The sequence below is a fragment of the Pleurodeles waltl genome, chromosome 12, assembly GCF_031143425.1.
Source record: "Pleurodeles waltl isolate 20211129_DDA chromosome 12, aPleWal1.hap1.20221129, whole genome shotgun sequence".
Taxonomy (NCBI): Eukaryota; Metazoa; Chordata; class Amphibia; order Caudata; family Salamandridae; genus Pleurodeles; species Pleurodeles waltl.
The window spans coordinates 553284187-553304723 of NC_090451.1; the positions used below are offsets into that span (position 1 = coordinate 553284187).

Below are 20537 nucleotides of genomic sequence, written 5' to 3' on the forward strand. Positions count from 1 at the left end.
AACATACATGTGACACACAGGTGGGCCGTACGCCTGAAACAATGCTCATCTGAAGGATTGCAGATATTAACACAAAACAAGATCACAAAGTAAGTTCATCAAAAGGCAGGCACGTCACGTCAAAAATGTCACAACACAGACACACTAATTGTACCCTGTTTCATTGCAGAGGAAGATGGATCTCCTGCCGATATGCCTGTCCCAGATTTCCCTGATGACATGGATGACAAGCAGATAAACATTCCCCAGGAGACTATCCAATAGGTCCTTGAAACACTCCAGACCCCACCTTCAGTCATAAGGAGGAGCACAGAACAAGCAGCCATTGCAGAGGAACCACCCCAATTGCAAGACCTGCCAGCTCCAATACAGCTGAGGACTCAGGCGACACAGGCACCAGCTTTGAGCGAACTGTAGTTGGAGTACAGCGGGAGCTGGCCAAGGAGGTGCGGGTGGGGATGCAAACTATGGCAGCCAGCTTAGAGGGGGTGCGTTCGTGCATGATGTCATCTGCAGATCAGGCAGCAGCTATGCAAGACCTAACGTCCATACTGCAAGGACTGCAACAAACTGTAAAGGAATTCACCACTGCAGTACAGGAGTTGCCACAACACCTCGCACCCCAAACATTCCACTGCATGCACGAATGCAATCATGACTCCCTCAGGGCTGACCTGGCAGCCTACCATCGTGATGTGGCTGCTATTCTCAAAAACCAGCAGACCCTCCTTGCTGCAGTACTGCCCTTAAGACCTTCACAGGGAGCAGCGACCGGGATTTCTGACTCCACGTCTTCTAACCCTGAAGGTGTGTGTTGCCCCATCCCAACCAACAACAAGAAGGACGAAGTAGGCAACACACACATCAGAAGAAGAAGACATGGAACATATCACATTCACAAGGAGTACCCTCAAGCACTAGTTCCTGCACCATGGCCTACTTTGACCAAGGTCCTACGTTTTGTCAAATGCCAGTCTTACAACAACTATACTCAATGACTGTTCTGCTAACCACTGTATAACTTGTCAGCATGCCCAGTTAATGTCTCTCTCCTATTAATCGTCAAATCCTGTCCCTCTGCACTGTCTGTAACATCACCCCAGCATGTCAGTAGCATTACCTACACCCCTTCTGTAGGATCACCATGTAAGATTTCACTAGAATGGACTCAGCAAACATGGACAATGTACATATTGGACTACAGCACCTATCAATAAATAGCACTTGCACAACAAATATGTCTCTGTGTAATTTGACAGATCAACTGTGCAGTAGATAACACAAATGTGCCTGTGTTCCAATCATGTAGCTTGTCAATACAACTGTCCTGACATTATGTAGTCAGAACCATCTGCACAGTAACCAGGATTGCATCATAGCCTGCCCATCCTGAGGAGAATAACCGATGAAGTGAGAAACCACACACCATCATGCTGTGTTGGACAGAATAATGGTTCCTCAAGAGATATCAAAGTCAACTATTAGTGGCTGTTAAATGTTGTCACCATGCAATACTAACAGATTGAACTGTGCAGTCTAATCTAAGCAAACACTACAAAACACAGCATGAATCAATCTTTCTGAGTTAACACCCAAATAGGTAATCATGCTGAATATTGACACAAATGATCTATGTCAGTTATGAAGACAAGAAGACAAGAGTGTTAACAAGACCTCATCTTCGAAGGTGTCCCTGAACATCACACTGCAGTCCGACCTAACACTGTCCCCACAATACCAAGTCTGGAAGCACACTTTGTGACGTAGAAAACATACTCATCGACAAAAATCCTTTGTGATCCATGTCAACTCCGATTGATGGTTCTAACAAATGGTGGATTCTTATCAAGGTAGCACTGGGGTAGCTGATTTTACACCTCAGTTTGTATTTGTTTGTAGCATAGGACACAAATGTCATAGAACAACAATCATCTACACTGATGCCAAGGCCATGATCAAGTAGCAGTTAAAACATAATGTAAAGGGTTATCTATATATTTATTCAAAACTAATCACACCAGAGGCAACTAAGGGAAAAGTCATACCTACCCTAATCTAACCTGACTACTCATTACCCACAACTGTCCCTAACTAACCTAAGCTAAACTTACTCTTCACATATAACGAATCGTTATAAACATCAACCCCCCAACCACCATTATGAGACAGGACACATGGAGGACAACACATACTAACCTACACACATACTATACTATCCTAAACAATCATATATTTTTTTGTAATTTTTTTTTATTTATAATTTTTATATTTTTTTGTTTTTTTTATTTATTTTTTCAAACACACAGGAACCCCAACATTGCCGACAACAAACTTAATAAGGAAAAGTAGAAAGAATCAGGACCCCCCACCACCCTCCCTAACACTAACTAAACTAACAACCTATACTAACCTAACACTAATCCCCCAAGCCCACTAATCATGATAACAAGGAAAGAGGAGGGAGGGGAGGGAATTATGTCCATAGAAAAAAGTTATTCCTAGAGGTTGGCCCTCCGGAGGGTTCGCCTGATCGATTTGACCCGCTTCTTGATGTAGCTGACATCCTGGCTAAGATTGTTCACCTTCCTTAGAACTCTGTCCATCTTACGTTCAAAAACCAGGAATGCCGCAGGGTCGATTGTTGGTGCTGGTGCTGTTTTTGTCCCGGCCGAGGTGCTCTGTGGCCATGTGGAGCCTAGCCCACTGGACTGTCCTGCAGCTGTCACACTGCTGGGGCCTGGGTGTGCTGCAGATGTAGCGACAACTGTCCCCGCTGTGGGTGGGGCCACCTGGGGAGAACCGGTGGTTGTGGTGGTGGTGGCTGTTGTGGGCAACCTTGGACCACTCTGTGGTGAAGCCCACCATGCTCCGGAGGCCCCATCAGACTGGTAGGTACGGGCCATCCTTCGGAACCCCGACTGCACCTGCAGGATGTGTCTGTACCTCATGGCCCGCCTCTCAAATTCATGCTTCGGGGCAGGTGCCATGTTTGCAGCTGTGAAGACAAAGGGCAACTATTTACCATAGGAACTGCATTGTGTGGAATAGCACAAGTGGTCAATCTGACAATACATCTACTGTACTTGTAACAGCTCATATCACCATACAGATCATTGAAAGTCTCAGAGGAAGTAAATGGAAACCCTTCCTACAAAGGTCATCTCACACATAGCACATACAAAATCTACATGATGGGTAACAACTGGCAATAACTTGTCATCAAAGTACTGACAGTTGCAGCTAACAATCATGCTGCACATCCTCCACCTATTGCCTGGACTACATATGTCAGTGTATGTGATGATAATCACAAACCTCAAGGTCTGCGATTTGTAATGGGATTTGCTAGTACATTACTCATGTGCCACACCTCAGTGTGTACACTAGGTTAAAAACTATTTTTCAAATAGTCACAAGTATCTGTAACATACTGGTTGCTTCAGTCCTAGGTACCCTATTCACAAACCCATGCCTGTGTTTGGGGGTGGGGGGAGAACAACAAACAATTCCAAAATACATGCACACCCAGGAGTGTATAGAAAGATCAACATGTTTTTGGCTCTACACACACACCACCAGTAAGGGCTATCAACAAATTGGAGTCAGCTAAACCTTGTCCTATCCAAGGCCCACACATGTCAGAATGTACAGACCTAGGTCAACATCACATACTTCCAGTGAGGCATAATTTTCAACAGACACAGAGGAGCAAGAACACCCATGATCATGAATAGCATGCACACCTAGGCCTTTGCACTCTAGTTCCACACACTTGTAGTAGAACTTGTGGATGAACATGCTCCCAGAAGGTCCAACCTACAGTGTACTCAGTACATCGGTTAATAGGGAAGAAGCAGTCTTCAGAAAAGCCATTTGCAGAAGCTATCTGGGAGAATGTCAGTCTGACATGCAGACTCAGGGGGTCATTCTGACCCCGGCGGGCGGCGGTTGCCGCCCGCCTGGAGGGAACCGCCATTTGGCCGCCCCGCGGTCAAAAGACCGCTGGGGCCATTCTAACTTTCCCGCTGGGCCGGCGGGTGCTACCTAAGGTGGCGCCGGCCGGCCCAGTGGGAAAGGGGCCTGCAACACTGAAGCCGGCTCCAAATGGAGCCGGCGGTGTTGCAGGTGTGCGACGGGTGCAGTTGCACCCGTCGCGCTTTTCACTGCTAGGCAGACAGTGAAAAGCTTCATGGGGCCCTGTTAGGGGGCCCCTGCACTGCCCATGCCAGTGGTGAAAACCGCCAGAAACAGGCTGGCGGGAAGGGGGTCAGAATCACCTGGGCAGCGCAGCTTGCAGCGCTGCCCTGGTGGATTCGCCCAGCGGGGGGAAATCCGGCGGGAAACCGCCGGACCCGGTTTTCTGACCGCGGCTTTACCGCCGCGGTCAGAATGGGCTTGGAAGCACCGCCAGCCTGTTGGCGGTGCTTCCGTCATTCGTGGCGGTCAGAATGACCCCCTCAGTCCGAGACGAGTCCCAGTGCAACTCATATTGTAACTAGTGTCTTCCACATGACTCACCCCAGTTCTCATAGCGGGCCCTACAGGAATGGCCTACAAACCCAAGATCAGACAAATGGATAAGCATTGGTCAACTCAAAATATTATAACAACTGAAATCCCACTAATGGAACAAGACTAAGGATTGGGCAGCGCATCACACCTTGCAATGTGTTAAACACACTGGAGTCCATCACACATCACCAGCAAACACAAAACAGAACACACATGTCAACACTCACTGTAGGTGTCGGGGTCCTCAAAACGAGCCCCCTCTCACACTGTGTATGGTGCAGGTCCACCTGTAAAGCACGGAAGGAAGAATATGCTCAGAATCAGTGCAGTGACAAACAATTTAAAAAAAAATTACAATTTGTAAGCTGACATGGGTAATGAAACACTTTCAGACATGATCATACTGCATGGAATCTTTAACGGACAACATTTACATAGGATGGGTCTCCTGCTACAGTTACACACACGTCTACACACATGCAGTGGCCCTGACTGTCATGTGGTGGAAAACATGCACCTCCATTAGTGAGCAGCAAGAATATTGGTGTGTATTCGTCTATTCATGTGCATCCAAGAGAGACGTCCATAGACTGGTTACTTGAGGACTGCATGACCTGTCAAACAGCCTATGTGGTCATGACACATTTGTGACAGATAGGTACACGGTACAGAGGGGCAGGGACTTTGGCAATACCTCATGTTGTATAAGTTTCATAAATTGATGTGTGCCAACAATGGTGATTGGCACCAAACATAGATGTTTGTACCCTAGTCCATACCTTTGGACTGCCATCCCTAATCGGATTTTTGCACAATAAACAAAAAATACCTGTCTAAGATGTTAGCTGAGGGCACCAGACTCCTTTCCAAATATGGTTCATGTTCAGATCTGGCATGTATCAATAAAATATGAAGGAGCACATTAATCCCTAACAGGCATAGCACTTCCGTGAACACTTTCCTTACACACTCACCAGACACACATGAGACATATGTCTGGGCCACATTGATATCATCAAATGACGTGAAGGCAGCACTCATTTTCTGCATCATGTAGGGTTTCCAATTTCAGTCTAGCTATAGCGTCAACATATGTAGCTGTGATGTTAGTACATCCATACTTCACTGGCAATTGTGACCTGTAGAGTCCTGATTGCCTCATTAATGTTTCGCTTGTCTGACACAAAGGCAGCACTAAATTACATTCAGCAACAAGTAACCTGTAAGTGTGCAAAACATGAGCTGCCTGACTGCTAGCATTTGTCATCCTTCACATAGTGCATCAATTACCCTGTATGTTTCCTCATCATTACACACAGTCAGCTACTTATCTGGCAGATTGTGTACCAATCATCTCATGTCACTACACAGCTTTTAATTGTGCACATTTACATGATCTGTACTCCCCAACATGGCCACCAATCATGATTCCCAGGTGGTCCAGCAGATCGTGCTCCCTGGAGATCAGGTCAGCCCAGCGGTGCTTCAGTTGATGCTCATTGCGTTGGCTCCCATACAGACGCACCAAGTGATGGCGCACCTTCCCCCACTGGACTTTTCGGGCCTCATTGTGATACCCCTGTATCACCCTACCCCCGGCCTCCAGCATCAGTGGGAGGAAATGGCACACCAGCCATATGAACCCCCCCAATTCTTCCTCACCCATCCTGGAAAGATGAGGCCTCACAGACATTTAGGCACAGAAAAGGGGAAAATGTAGTGGTAAAAAAAAGAAGAAAGGGGAAAATGGGGAAAGTTGGAGTAAGGAAATACAAAGTAAAATTAACAAATAGAAGAGCCCAACTAACCCCTATATTACAGTACCCACAACAGACTCACACAGACAATAAATACAACACTGGACTGGACAAATGTAGACAACACAGACTCAGACAGTATTCTACAACAATATATTATTGACAAAACAACAAGTAAGATGGCACTCTGGACACAAAAGAACAAAATCACAGGACAACACTCTGCACACAGCCACACAGTCTAGAATAATCACAGACTGCAAAGTGAAAGTGAAAGTACATCCACTGTACAGAATCTGTAAACAGGATATCCTATTACATCACATCCTGCATAACATGGCCGCAGTTTTTTTCCATTATGCATCATATTTTCACGCATACAGCTTGTGCGTCATATTTTTTGATGCACAGGAGTGCAAATAATGCTGAATCAAAATATTTTGAATAATTGGTAAATATTATTTGTTTGCGGCATAATTTACACTTCCAAAGGTGAAAATTAAGCCGCATCCAAATATTATTTACCAATTATTTAAAACATTTTGACTCAGCATTATTTGCACTCCTGTGCGTTAAAACATATGACGCACAAGCTGTATGCGGGAAAATATGACGCATAATGACAAATATGTATTTCATATGTCCAAATGAGTCATCAAATTTTCCTTTACCAAACGGTGCTAAATGATAAATACTGCGGTTAGCAAAAGCAAATGTGCCTTACAGGATGTATGGAAGGTATTCACAGTGCAATAGTAATGATTGGCCAAAATGGAGATTACTCATAATTGCGCACACATGTAGGTAAATGCTGTTTGCGACTTTCCAAATATGAAAGTGCTAACAGGATGTCTTTATTAGCTAATTTGTGAGCACATGTATCAAGCTATTCCAAATTGCAAAATGGCCATTTAGGTAATGCAATTGACGCCTAAACAATTTTTGGGGGTAACCATGTGCTAATTACGAGTTAATGTAGCTAAATAATGTTTCACTATAGACATGTAGCGCACACATGCCCCTTAAGCATGTGTGTGCTTCACGTGTCCGTAAAAAGTTTTTAATTGGGGTGCAGCAGAGGGGGACTTAGGCCCCCAGCACCCTGGGATTTGCTGTTCCTGACTTGCAAATAAATCAACGGTTTTCCCAATTTCAGTAATGCTAAACCATTGGCAGCAGGCCCATAGATGCAAATTGAGTATGATTCTCTTTTTGCAAATCTGTAATACCATTAGCCCATTTGAAGTTTGCCCTATTACTTCTTTAGAGAATTGTGACATACCATTTAGCATTGATTTATTAGGAAATTCTCAAAGTTCCTTATGTCATAATTGCAAATAGGATTTTGATGTATGTGGCCCTTTATGCATTACCTGGTTTAGTGGCATGTTTCAATCTTCATGCTAGGTTACAATTGGGACACTATTGTGATAGGCTGCTTGCAACCACTTTGTTGATTTGATGGTACATGTACATGTGTGTGGTCCAATGTTGATCCTGTATCAACTGTTAAAGTGTACGTTGTCACTGTTACGTCCAGGTCTCATCATGAGTTAGTGGCAGCTAATTGTGTATCTAATGAGTATCCTTTGGAGATAAATGTGAGTAAAGTCATTGAGGACATGGTAACCTACACGTGGATGGTCCCACCCTGTCACTGAAGACGTGTAATGAGACTTTCAACTGGGCAACCTTGGTGTGCTGAGTGAGAGAATGTCTCAGGTGTCAGGATCCGGCATGTGTTATTGCAACATTTGTACTCAAGTTGGCCTCTGTGGATGGAAATGCATCTGGGAACATCATAGCCTCTGTGCAGAATAATATGGCTGGTATTCACCACACACAAGCCATCTCTATTATTTGGACAATGTTACTCATTGTGTGAACTGTCAGGGTCCTCAAATGTGTTGACTTTTCATGGACATTATCTGAGGTTGTTTGTTCTGCTGGAGGCCACGTACACCATCAAAGGCTATGGGCCAGGTACACTGTCACACTTTGTAGTTTAGGCATTAATGAGGCCCAGAAAAACGGATGAGCCATGATGTAGACATTCAAGGGCACTGTAACAAATATGATACCAATAAAAGTCAGATAATGCAACACAATGTATTTGAGTATACATTGATGAGGTAAATGACAAATTAGCGTCTGAGGAAAGAGAGGTTTTGAACAGCAAGTGTGGTCCATATGTGGCCACCGGGTATCTTTAGGGTGAACCACGGGCAGGTGCCAGTCAGGCTGACAGGATGCAGGGTCAATCAGGATCCAGCTCTTTCAGAATTGACATGATCAGTGGTCTGACTAAGACTAGTCAGAGGGAGCAGTAGACAGTTGACATGTCAAACTTTGTATGTCCTGTGTTGTTCTGAAGGTGACACATGAACCCAGATACAGTGTTACTCGGCAACATTAGTAGCAATGCTTAACGGTGTAATTGTCAAAATAACTACATCTATGCTGTAGGAGGCATCAGCAGGGACAGTGCATGTAAATTTGGGTGGTGTACATGGAGGTGATCACTGGTGTGGCCTCCATCAGTGTCTCACAAGTCCTGTCGGATGAGAATTGCTTTCAAATGGCCTACAGAATTTCACACGGGAAGCAAACTACAGGTGATACCAGGCCTTAAAAACTCCAAGCCAGTGTATTATTTGAGCTGACTTCCATGCAGTCAGATAATACAATGAAAATGGTATACCATAGGAAAGGGTGTGGCACACTGGATGACTTTTGTTAGTGTGTGTGTGTAGAGGAGGGAATATCAGGGTACACATATTTGTATTCCAGGGACCTCTTCAGACAGGTGGGGGTGTGACCAGGCACTTGGGTGTGTCATGTTTTTAGAAAAGGGCTGACATGTAGATGGGATGTGATGTGCTGGATGCTTGTCATATGTGTGGCACTTGTGCTGTGTATGTTCTGTTTATGTGTAACTCTAGTGACAGATAGTCTTTGCAAAGATTGGATGTAGTTGGAATTACTGCTGCCAAGGGTCTGGTCATACATTCCTGTTCCTGATGCAAAAGCAAGTCAACTGCCTGATGTATGAGGCCTGTTTTCCCCTAGTTGATTGATGGTGTTTTAGTTGTGTGCCATATGTCGCGATGACACATGTTTCCAACATGTATGTGTGTAATAGGTGTGGTCCTCAGCTATTGCCCTTCAAAGGTGAACTGTACAGGATGTCAGTCATTTACATTGTGTATGTATGTGACCGTTGTATGATAGGCATCACATTTGTAGTGGTATTTTCTGTGTCCTGATTGTTATATCATCAATGCTCCATGAGGCGACTCTTCTCCTGATATTTAGAGCTAAAGGTGTGCAGAAATGATTAGCCAGACCATGATGTGGTGTTTCTTATCAGTGTTTATTTACAATAGTTCATTAAGTGGTGATGGTGATAATATTTAAAAACAATTGTTCACAATGTGTTGGCGCCTACGCACTCCAGCAGCCGTGTTTGGTTGTTCCCCCTCATGTTGCAGGGCATCCTCCTCCTCTTCCTCGTCTTCAGGCATGTATGGGTCTGGTTCCAGGAGGGGAATGTTCCTTTTGATGCAAATGTTGTGCAGGATGGAACATGTTAGTATGATCTTACAGACCATCTCGGGGGAATATAGTAGGCTACCACCAGTGATGTCAAGGCAGCGGAACCTTGACTTGAGGATGCCGAAGGTCCGCTCGACAATGCTGCGTGTCCTCTTATGGGCGTCGTTGTATGCACGCTCTGCAGCTGTACTCGGGTTGCCAAATGGTGTCATTATCCATGGCTGGATGCCATACCCCTGATCAGCTGCAAGAGAAAAAGAATGGGATCATGTTGATGTAGCTGGCACTATTTAATAGACCTTTGATGGCAGTAGTTGTCTTGTGTTGTCTGTGACTCTTTTGTGTACTGATGTGACATCCTATACTTGTAGGCTATACCATCTGCATGGTGTTGTTTCCTTGGCTGTGCAAGTGTTTGTCTGCTAACCGTTTGTCATCAGTATGTTTTGGGATTTGCAGTACAGTGTGCCCTGCCTAGCATTGTGACTTGTGATACAGGTGTCCGTGTGTCTTCACTTGGGATGAGATGATAGTTCCATGTTCGGTTAAGATAGAAAGGGGCATATTTATACTCTGTTTGCGCCGGATTTGCGTCTTTTTTTTTAAGCAAATCAGACGCAAAGCTAACTCCATATTTATACTTTGGCGTTAGACGCGTCTAGCGCCAAAGTTCTTGGAGTTTGCGTCATTTTTTAGCGTGGACACCTACCTTGCGTTAATTATATGCAAGGTAGGCGTTCCCGTCTAAAAAATTACTCCCAGGCCTGTGCGCCTTATTTAAACTCCCGTGCAAAAATGACGCACGGGAGTGGGCGGGCCTTAAAAAATGACGTCCAGCCGCGTTTGCGTCATTTTTTAACTCCTGCTCAGGGCAGGCGTTAAGGGACCTGTGGGCTCGGAAGGAGCCCAGAGGTGCCCTCCCATGCCCCCAGGGACACCCCCTGCCACCCTTGCCCAGCCCAGGAGGACGCCCAGGGATGGAGGGACCCACCCCAGGGACATTAAGGTAAGTGCAGGTAAGTATATTTTTCCGTTATTTTTTTGTGGCGTAGGGGGGCCTGATTTGTGCCCCCCTACATGCCACTATGCCCAATGACCATGCCCAGGGGACATAAGTCCCCTAGGCATGGCCATTGGGCAAGGGGGCATGACTCCTGTCTTTGCTAAGACAGGAGTCATGTCAATGGCGTCTGGGCGTCAAAAAAAAATGGCGCAAATCGGGTTGAGGCAAGAATTTTGCCTCAGCCTGAGTTGCCCCATTTTTTGACGCCCAAGCTCCATTTTCCCCTACGCCGGGGCTGCCTGGTGTACGTGATTTTTTAACGGCTAACGGCGGGTAATGTCATTCAATAAATACGGCGCCCGCATGGCGCTTTGGAATGGCGTTAGCCAGCGTTAAAAATGTTGACGCACAACTGCGTTGGCGCAGTTGTGCGTCAAAAAGTATAAATATGGGCCTAAGTGTGTGAGGCTATGTTGGGGTTCTTGTGTGTTAAAAAAAATATTTGTATAGGATAGTATAGTAAGGGGCATATTTATACTCCGTTTGCGCCGAATTTGCGTCATTTTTTTTTACGCAAATTCGACGCAAAACTAACTCCATATTTATACTTTGGCGTTAGACGCGTCTAGCGTCAAAGTTCATGGAGTTTGCGTCATTTTTTAGCGTGGACACCTTCCTTGCGTTAATGATATGCAAGGTAGGGGTTCCCGTCTAAAAAAATGACTCCGAGGCATGTGCGTCGTATTTATACTCCCGGGCAAAAATGACGCCCGGGAGTGGGCGGGTCAATAAAAATGACGTCTACCCGCGTTAGCGTCATTTTTTAACGCCTGCTCAGGGCAGGCGTTAAGGGACCTGTGGGCTCGGAATGAGCCCACAGGTGCCCTCCCCTGCCCCAGGGACACCCCCTGCCACCCTTGCCCAGCCCAGGAGGACACCCAAGGATGGAGGGACCCACCCCAGGGACATTAAGGTAAGTTCAGGTAAGTATTTTATTTTTATATTTTTTTGGCATAGGGGGGCCTGATTTGTGCCCCCCTACATGCCACTATGCCCAATGACCATGCACAGGGGACATAAGTCCCCTGGGCATGGCCATTGGGCAAGGGGGCATGACTCCTGTCTTTGCTAAAACAGGAGTCATTTCAATGGGGGTTGGGAGTCGAAAAAAATGACGCAAATCGGGTTGAGGCGAAAAATTTGCCTCAGCCTGACTTTCCCCATTTTTTGACGCCCAATCTCCATATTCCCCTACGCCGGCGCTGCCTGGTGTACGTGATTTTTTTTCACGCACACCAGGCAGCGCCGGCGGTAACGCCGGCTAACGTCATTGAATAAATACGACGCCCGCATGGCGCTTCAGAATGGCGTTAGCCGGCGCTAATTTTTTTGACGCAAAACTGCGTTAGCGCAGTTTTGCGTCAAAAAGTATAAATATGGCCCTATGTGTTTTGGTTAGTATGTGTTGTCCTCCATGTGTCCCGTCTCATAAGGGGGGTGGGGGGTAGATGTTTAGAACGTTTTGTTACATGTGATAAGTAAGTTTTGCTTAGGTTAGTTAGGGACAGTTGTGGGTAATGAGTAGTCAGGGTAGATTAGGGTAGGTAAGATTTTTCCCTCAGTTTCCTCATCTGTGGTTAGTATTTAATAAATATTTGGTTAACCCTTAATAGTATATGTTGAATTGTACTTGATCGTGGTTTTGGATTCAGTGTACATCAATTTGGTACTATAACATCTGTGTCCTATGCTACAAACAAATCCCAACTGAGCTGTACGATTGGCAGCTAGCCCAGAGCTACCTTGCAAAGTGTCGACCCTTTGTTGCAACCACCAATTACAGTTAATATGGATGACAATGTGTTTCTGTTGATAAGTGTGTTTTCAAAGTCACTAACAGTGCTTCCAGACTTGATATTGGGGAAACAGTTTTAGGTCTGACTGCAGTGTGATGATCATGCACACCCTTATAAGATGAGTTCTCATTGGCAATCTTGTATTCTTGTCTTCATGACCCTCATACATCATTTGTAACACAGATCGGCATGATTACCTATTTGTATGTTAACTCTGACACCTTCATTTGTGCAGTTTTTTTAGTGTTTACTTAGATTAGTGTGGCATGTTTATTGTGTTATTTTTGCATGTTTACAACATTTTGCGACCACTATTTGATGACTTAGGGGCATATTTATACTTCGTTTGCGCCGTTTTTTTCGACGCAAATTCGGTGCAAAACTAACGCCATATTTATACTTTGGCGTTAGACGCGTCTAGCGCCAAAGTATGGGCAAATAGCGTCATTGAGATGCAAGGAAGGCGTTCCCGTCTAAAAAAATGACGCAAATTTGTCGTATTTATAGTCCCGGGGTAAAAATCACGCCCGGGAGTTGGCGGGGCAGAAAACCCCGCATTTGCGCCACTTTTTAACGCCTGGGTCAGGGCAGGCGTTAAGGGACCTGTGGGCTCAAAATGAGCCCACAGCTGCCCTCCCATGCCCCCAGGGACCCCCCCTGCCACCCTTGCCCACCCCAGGAGGACACCCAAGGATGGAGGGACCCACCCCAGGGACATTCAGGTAAGTTCAGGTAAGTATAAATATATTTTTTTTAAATATTTTTTTGTGGCATAGGGGGGCCTGATTTGTGCCCCCCTACATGCCTCAATGCCCAATGACCATGCCCAGGGGACATAAGTCCCCTGGGCATGGCCATTGGGCAAGGGGGCATGACTCCTGTCTTTACTAAGACAGGAGTCATGTAAATGGCGTCTGGGCGTCGTTAAAAATGGCGCAAATCGGGTGGAGGCGATTTTTTGCGTCAACCTGACTTGCACCATTTTTAAGACGCTCTAGCGCCATTTTTCCCTACGCCGGCGCTGCCTGGTGTACGTGGTTTTTTTCCACGCACACACCAGGCAGCGCCGGTCTGCTTGCGCCGGCTAACGCCATTCAATAAATACGGCGCCCGCATGGCGCTTCAGAATGGCGTTAGCCCGCGCAAAATTTTTTGACGCTAAACTGCGTTAGCGCAGTTTAGCGTCAAAAAGTATAAATACGGGCCTTAGTTATCCCCTGAGGAAGCATTCTTCTGTCCAACATAGCATGGTGATGTATGGTTTCTCACTTCATCCGATTTGTCCCTCAGGAAGGGCAGAGTATGATGCAATCATGGGCACTGTGCAGAATTCTCTGACTACATATTAACAGGACAGTTGTATTGACAAGCTATGTAATTTGACAGTAGGCACATTTCAGTTATCTACTTCACAGTTGATATGTCACATTACCCAGAGACAGATTTGTTGTGTAAGTGCTATTTATTGAAAAGTGCTGTAGTGCTATCTGTACATTGTCCATGATTGTGAGTCCATTATAGTGACATTTTAAATTGGGATCCAACACAAGGGGTTACGGAAATGCTTTTGACATGCTGGGGTTGATGTTTCAGACAGTGCAGAGGGACAGGATTTGGCAATGAGTAGGAGAGAGACAAACACTGGGCTGGGTGACAAGATATACAGTGGTTTGCAGAACAGTGCTCGAGTAAAGTTGTTGCTAGACTGGCAAGTTACAATGCGCAGGACCTTGGCAAATGTGGGCCATGTGGCAGGGACTAGTGCTTCCGGGTCCTTGTGAATGTGATCTGTTCCATGTCTTCTTCTTCTGATGTGTGTGTTGTCTGCTTTGTCCTTGTTGTTGTTGGTTGTGAAGGGGCAACACACACCTCAGTGTTAGAAGACGTGGAGTCAGACATCCCGGTCGCTGCTCCCTGTGAAGGTCTTAAGGGCAGTACTGCAGCAAGGAGGGTCTGCTGGTTCTTGAGAATAGCAGCCACATCACGATGGTAGGCAGCCAGGTCGGCCCTGAAGGAGTCATGATTGCATTCGTGCATGCAGTGGAAGGTTTGGGGTGCGAGGTGTTGTGGCAACTCCCTTACTGCAGTGGTGAATTCCTTGACAGTTTCTTGTAGTCCTTGCAGTATGGATGTTAGGGCTTGCATAGCTGGTGCCTGATCTGCAGATGACATCATGCACAAATGCACCCCCTCAACGCTGGCTGCCATAGTTTGCATCACCACCCGCACCTCCTTGGCCAGCTCCCGCTTTACTCCAACTACAGTTCTCTCAAAGCTGGTGCCAGTGTCGTCTGAGTCCTCAGCTGTATTGGAGCTGGCAGGTCTTACAATTGGGGTTGTGGGTGGATCCTCTGCGATGGCTGCTTGTTCTGTGCTCCTCCTTGTCACTGAAGGTGGGTCTGGAGGGTTTCAAGGACCGTTTGGATAGTCTCCTGGGGAATGTTTACCGGCTCGTCATCCATGTCATCAGGGAAATCTGGGACAGGCATATTGGCAGGAGATCCATCTTCCTCTGCAATGAAACAGGGTACAATTAGTGTGTCTGTGTTGTGGCAATTTTGATGTGACGTGCCTGCCTTTTGATGAATTCACTTTGTGATCTTCTTTTGTGTTAATTTCTCCAGTCCTTCAGATGGGCATTCTTCCAGGCCCATGGCCCACCTGTGTGTCACATGTATGGTTTTGAGTTATCAGACTTGTCAGCCTCATCTCCTCTAGGTGTCGATTTATGCCAAATAGAGAATTGCCCCCTTCTTTTCCTATTCAAGCCTCCGTGTACATCCATTCCCATGGCGAGAACTTTCACTGGCTGTGGGTGTACTGATGGCCCTGGCAGCACACTTAACAATCTAGACCTGCCCCAATCTCTGATCTTTCATATCCACTTAAATGTAATTGACATGTGGAATATCCTATGCATGGCAATATTATGATCGGATATGGATATTGGCATTGTTAATGTGTCCTGCTGATGTTGGGGAAAGTGTGTTACATTGGATTGCCCTGATTATCGTATCAGTGTCCTATTTCATCCTCTGACTGTGCAGGTGTATTTCAGTGACCAGATACATGTGTCCCCTCTTCAATGCTGTTGCCTGAGCAGTATGACATTTGGGATGTTGCCTTGTTACCCAGGCACAGGATGGACCCTGACATATGCAGCATGGATGTGTCCTTAGTGCTGTGTAGCTCCTATTGTTGTTTACATTGGCTGATGTTTGCGACAGCTATGGGCATTGACATTTGAGAGTACTGGGGCCTTTGTCTTGTTTCTGGGGATTGTTGAAGTTGTCATTCTCACCCCCTAATTTAGGTGCGTATGATCCATGGCGGAGGTTACTGCCATTGGCTACTTGAGCTGCACACAGAGCAGAGGTGGTAGTGGCAACTGTTGTCTCAGTTACATTCCAGTTGTCGGTATGGCTAGAGGATTGCTAATAGGGCCCTAGTTAATGTAGGGGGTATGTTGGCTGACGTGTGCCGGGATGTCAGTTTGACGTAGTGGCCTTCCCTCCTTGCGTGGCTTTCCCTTTGCTCCATCGTTGGCATGACAGCATGCCGCCATGGGACTGTTGTTGGTGTTGTGTAATGGTGTGCCCCAGGTCTTCTCAGAACGGGCCATGGCCCCCTGCCGTGCCCCTTTACCCATGCCACTCCATGTATTAGATGACTTCCATGCATTTAGTGGTCGGTATCCCCCACGGTTGTAGATGACATTATTGCATTTTAATTCCCTATGCGACTTACCCTGCATGTGCGTTGTCTCCTGGTAGTCTGCGCTGTCCTGTCCTTGAATCCCTGTGACGATCTCCTCAGGGATGACGGCTGCGACCATCTCCTCCATGTGGTCCAGGCCCTCCTGGTGTGCTGGACTCACCCCTCCAGTCTGCAGTGCTGCCTTCCTGTTCCTGGCCATCTTTTCCTTGGTCCTGCGCTCGCAGTCATGCCAGCGTTTCTTGCACTCGATGACTGTTCTGCGTACTTCAGCCACACTGTTAATCTTGTTGACAATTTGTTGTCATATGGGCTCTCTCCTACTGATTGGCAACTTTGATGTGACAAACAGTTGGTGCTGGTGTTCCGTCACCTCTTTAACCAGAATTTCCTGCTCCTCTGCACTAAAGCGACACTTTCTTTTCTTCTTAAAAGTGTCCTGGTTCTTGTGTGGGTCCTCCTGGCTGGTTCCTGGTCTGCTCTCATCTTCCTGGGGTCTGTAGTGGCATCTGGGATCCATTTTGGCTCTCCTCTGGTGAAATGGCTGTGTTCGCTGTTTTTTTTTATGCTATTGCGTCAAAAAAATGGCGCATATCCGGTTTGCTGTGTCGTAAATCGACCGACAGTCATTGCCACTGTGTTAACGTTGTTTTCCTTTACGACTTGACGCCGCATTGTGCGTCAAAAATAACGACTCCCACCTGTTGTTGGCGCCGCCGTGCGTCAAAGTATAAATATGACGCCCGCACGGTGCACCAAAATAGCGTTAGCCGGCAGTAATATTTTTGAGGCAAAACTGCGCCGGCGCAGTTTTGCATCAAAAAGTATAAATATGGGCCCAACTTCTTCTCACAAAGAAAACAGCAGACAGCAAACAAATATGCCCCAAATGCTAGCACTTTTGTCTTTATCAAGCAATAAACAGCCTCATCTGTGGCAAGGCCTCAAAAAATTGAATTAAACTCGTAAACGTTCCTCTCCACAGAAATCTTTAGTAAAAGGCAAAAGATTTATTCATTGTGAAGAGAAACCCGAGTGTGTTACAAGCTGAGCCTAGCAGGGCATGTGGCGCCACAAACAGAGACCCTGGCATTGCGAGGGCGAGGGTCCGAGAGGTGGTATTTCATCCTACTTAACAGGACAAGAACCACAGAGAAAATCAAAACAACCCAAAAGTTCAAGGCCCCTGCTTCAAGTACAGAAAGAAAAAATGGTGGACCGTTCTCAGGGTTCTATCTGGCCATATGCAAATTTCAGTGGCAATCGCCTCAGCTGATTGGCCAGGGTGAGTCTGCTGGGCAGGGAAAACGGAAAGCTGGAGGCAGGCTGTAAGTGAAGTGGGTGAGCAGGGAAACGTTTTTCTATAGATTACGGCCCGTATTTATACTTTTTGACGCAAAACTGCGCTAACGCAGTTTTGCGTAAAAAATTTTTGCGCCTGCTAACGCCATTCTGAAGCACCATGCGGGCGTCGTATTTATTCAATGACATTAGCCGGCGTTAGCCGCCGGCGCTGCCTGGTGTGCGTGAAAAAAAACGACGTACACCAGGCAGCGCCGACGTAGGGGAAAATGGAGCTTGGGCGTCAAAAAATGGGGTAAGTCAGGCTGAGGCAAATTTTTCGCCTCAACCCGATTTGCGCCATTTTTTTCGAAGCCCAACCCCCATTGAAATGACTCCTGTCTTAGCAAAGACAGGAGTCATGCCCCCTTGCCCAATGGCCATGCCCAGGGGACTTATGTCCCCTGGGCATGGTCATTGGGCATAGTGGCATGTAGGGGGGCACAAATCAGGCCCCCCTATGCCACAATTTTTTTAAAAAAAAAATACTTACCTGAACTTACCTTAATGTCCCTGGGGTGGGTCCCTCCATCCTTGGGCGTCCTCCTGGGGTGGGCAAGGGTGGCAGGGGGTGTCCCTGGGGGCATGGAGGGCACCTGTGGGCTCTATCCGAGCCCACAGGTCCCTTAACGCCTGCCCTGACCCAGGCGTTAAAAAACGGCGCAAACGCGGGTACACGTCATTTTTTTGGACCCGCCCACACCCGGGCGTCATTTTTGCCCGGGAGTATAAATACGACGCATATGCATCGGAGTCATTTTTTTAGACGGGAACGCCTACCTTGCATGTCATTAACGCAAGGAAGGTGTTCACGCTAAAAAATGACGCAAACTCCATGAACTTTGACGCTAGACGCGTCTAACGCCAAAGTATAAATATGGAGTTAGTTTTGCGTCGAATTTGCGTAGAAAAAAACGACGCAAATTTGGCGCAAACGGAGTATAAATATGCCCCTACGTGTATTGAATGCCACTGATGCCACAGTAAGGCTTTGCAGCGCTATTAGTATTCTCATTAGACACTATCAAGGTACGCAGCAGCAGGCAGGTGAAAATAAGGGAATACCGAGCAGAAGCTGAGGTATCAATGGTAAATGCTGGCTTTTTTTCTCCCTGCAATGCTTTTCTGACACGGTTACCTTCTGGTAGATTTTGCCAGACATTTGTGTGCAGTGTTAAAGCAATTAGACAGAATGTTGAACCCAGTTCTGCTGCAAAAGAGTGCTGCTTATCTTCCCATGGCCTCAGAGGCAGCACACTTTAAAGCAGCTCGGCCTGCTTGTATCACTATCCCTTTCGGTTGGAGTCACTCTCTGAGCCTTTTGTCTCCATGATAATTTACCCTTTCCTGCACTAACTCTCCCATCCAAATGCAGTGGGCCACCACCATACTCCAAAATAAATCATGCATTTTCTGACACATCCACCAGCTGAGCTTGAATCTAAAAGGATCTAGCTATCTAGGCCAGAGTCACAAGCCAGACACCCCCTTTCAAAAGAATCTGAGAGGGAGCCAGCCCAAGAATAGCCATCTTTACACCTCCCAAGGCACCCAGAACTAGCCTCCTGTATACCTCAAGGGGCACCAATAACAGACAAGCCCTACGCAAAGCACAGCCTGAGTGTTGGTGGCCACCAGTGAAAAGTAGGGTGACCCCTGGCCTGCTGGCAGCAGAGATGTTGGGAGCAGAGACAATCTAATGCCTGCTGTCGTGATGATTCAAGACAGACAAAAAAAGCAGCCTCACGCTCCGCAGAAATTCTTTCCCATGAGCCACCTGCCCTATGCAAATGAGTAGACAGCAGGTCTCAAATCAAAACACCAACTTCCTCTCGCAAAGGAAACAGCAGACAGCCCACAGGTGTATCCCAACTGCTAGCACTTTCGTCTTCAACAAGCAATAAACAGCCTCACCTGTGGCAAGGCCTCAAAAAATTGAATGAAACTCGTTAAAGTTTCACTCCACAGAAATCTTTAGTAAAAGGCGAAAGATTTAGGCCCGTATTTATACTCCGTTTGCGCCGAATTAGCGTCGTTTTTTTCGACGCAAATTCGGCGCAAAACTAACGCCATATTTATACTTTGGCGTTAGACGCGTCTAGCGCCAAAGTATGGGCAAATAGCGTCATTTTTTTGCGTGAACGCCTTCCTTGCGTTAATGAGATGCAAGGAAGGCGTTCCCGTCTAAAAAAATGACGGCGACGCAAATGCGTCGTATTTATACTCCCGGGCAAAAATCACGCCCGGGAGGTGGCGGGTCAAAAAACCCCGCATTTGCGCCACTATTTAACGCCTGGGTCAGGGTAGGCGTTAAGGGGCCTGAGGGCTCAAAATGAGCCCACAGGTGCCCTCCCCTGCCCCCAGGGACCCCCCCTGCCACCCCTGCCCACCCCAGGAGGACACCCATGGATGGAGGGACCCACCCCAGGGACATTCAGGTAAGTTCAGGTAAGTATCATTTTTTATATTTTAAAATTTTTTTTGGGTGGCATAGGGGGGCCTTATTTGAGCCCCCCTACATGCCACTATGCCCAATGACCATGCCCAGGGGACATAAGTCCCCTGGGCATGGCCATTGGGCAAGGGGGCATGACTCCTGTCTTTACTAAGACAGGAGTCATTTAAATGGCGTCTGGGCGTCGAAAATAATGGCGCTAATCGGGTTGAGGCGATTTTTTTGCCTCAACCTGACTTGCCCCATTTTAAGACGCCCTAACGCCATTTTCCCCCTACGCCGGCGCTGCCTGGTCTACGTGGTTTTTTTCCACGCACACCAGGCAGCGCCGGTCTGCTAGCGCC

General features: G+C 46.7%; 1 non-coding gene and 1 pseudogene across 1 annotated transcript; both read right to left on the minus strand.

The window, feature by feature from the left end:
- Nucleotides 1–17320: 17320 nt before the first annotated feature.
- On the minus strand, nucleotides 17321–17436 carry LOC138268809 (U5 spliceosomal RNA). The gene has a single exon (XR_011200108.1). It is a non-coding gene; the product is annotated as a U5 spliceosomal RNA (small nuclear RNA).
- A 2208-nt stretch (nucleotides 17437–19644) lies between these two features.
- On the minus strand, nucleotides 19645–19767 carry LOC138268893 (U5 spliceosomal RNA; annotated as a pseudogene).
- Nucleotides 19768–20537: the final 770 nt, after the last annotated feature.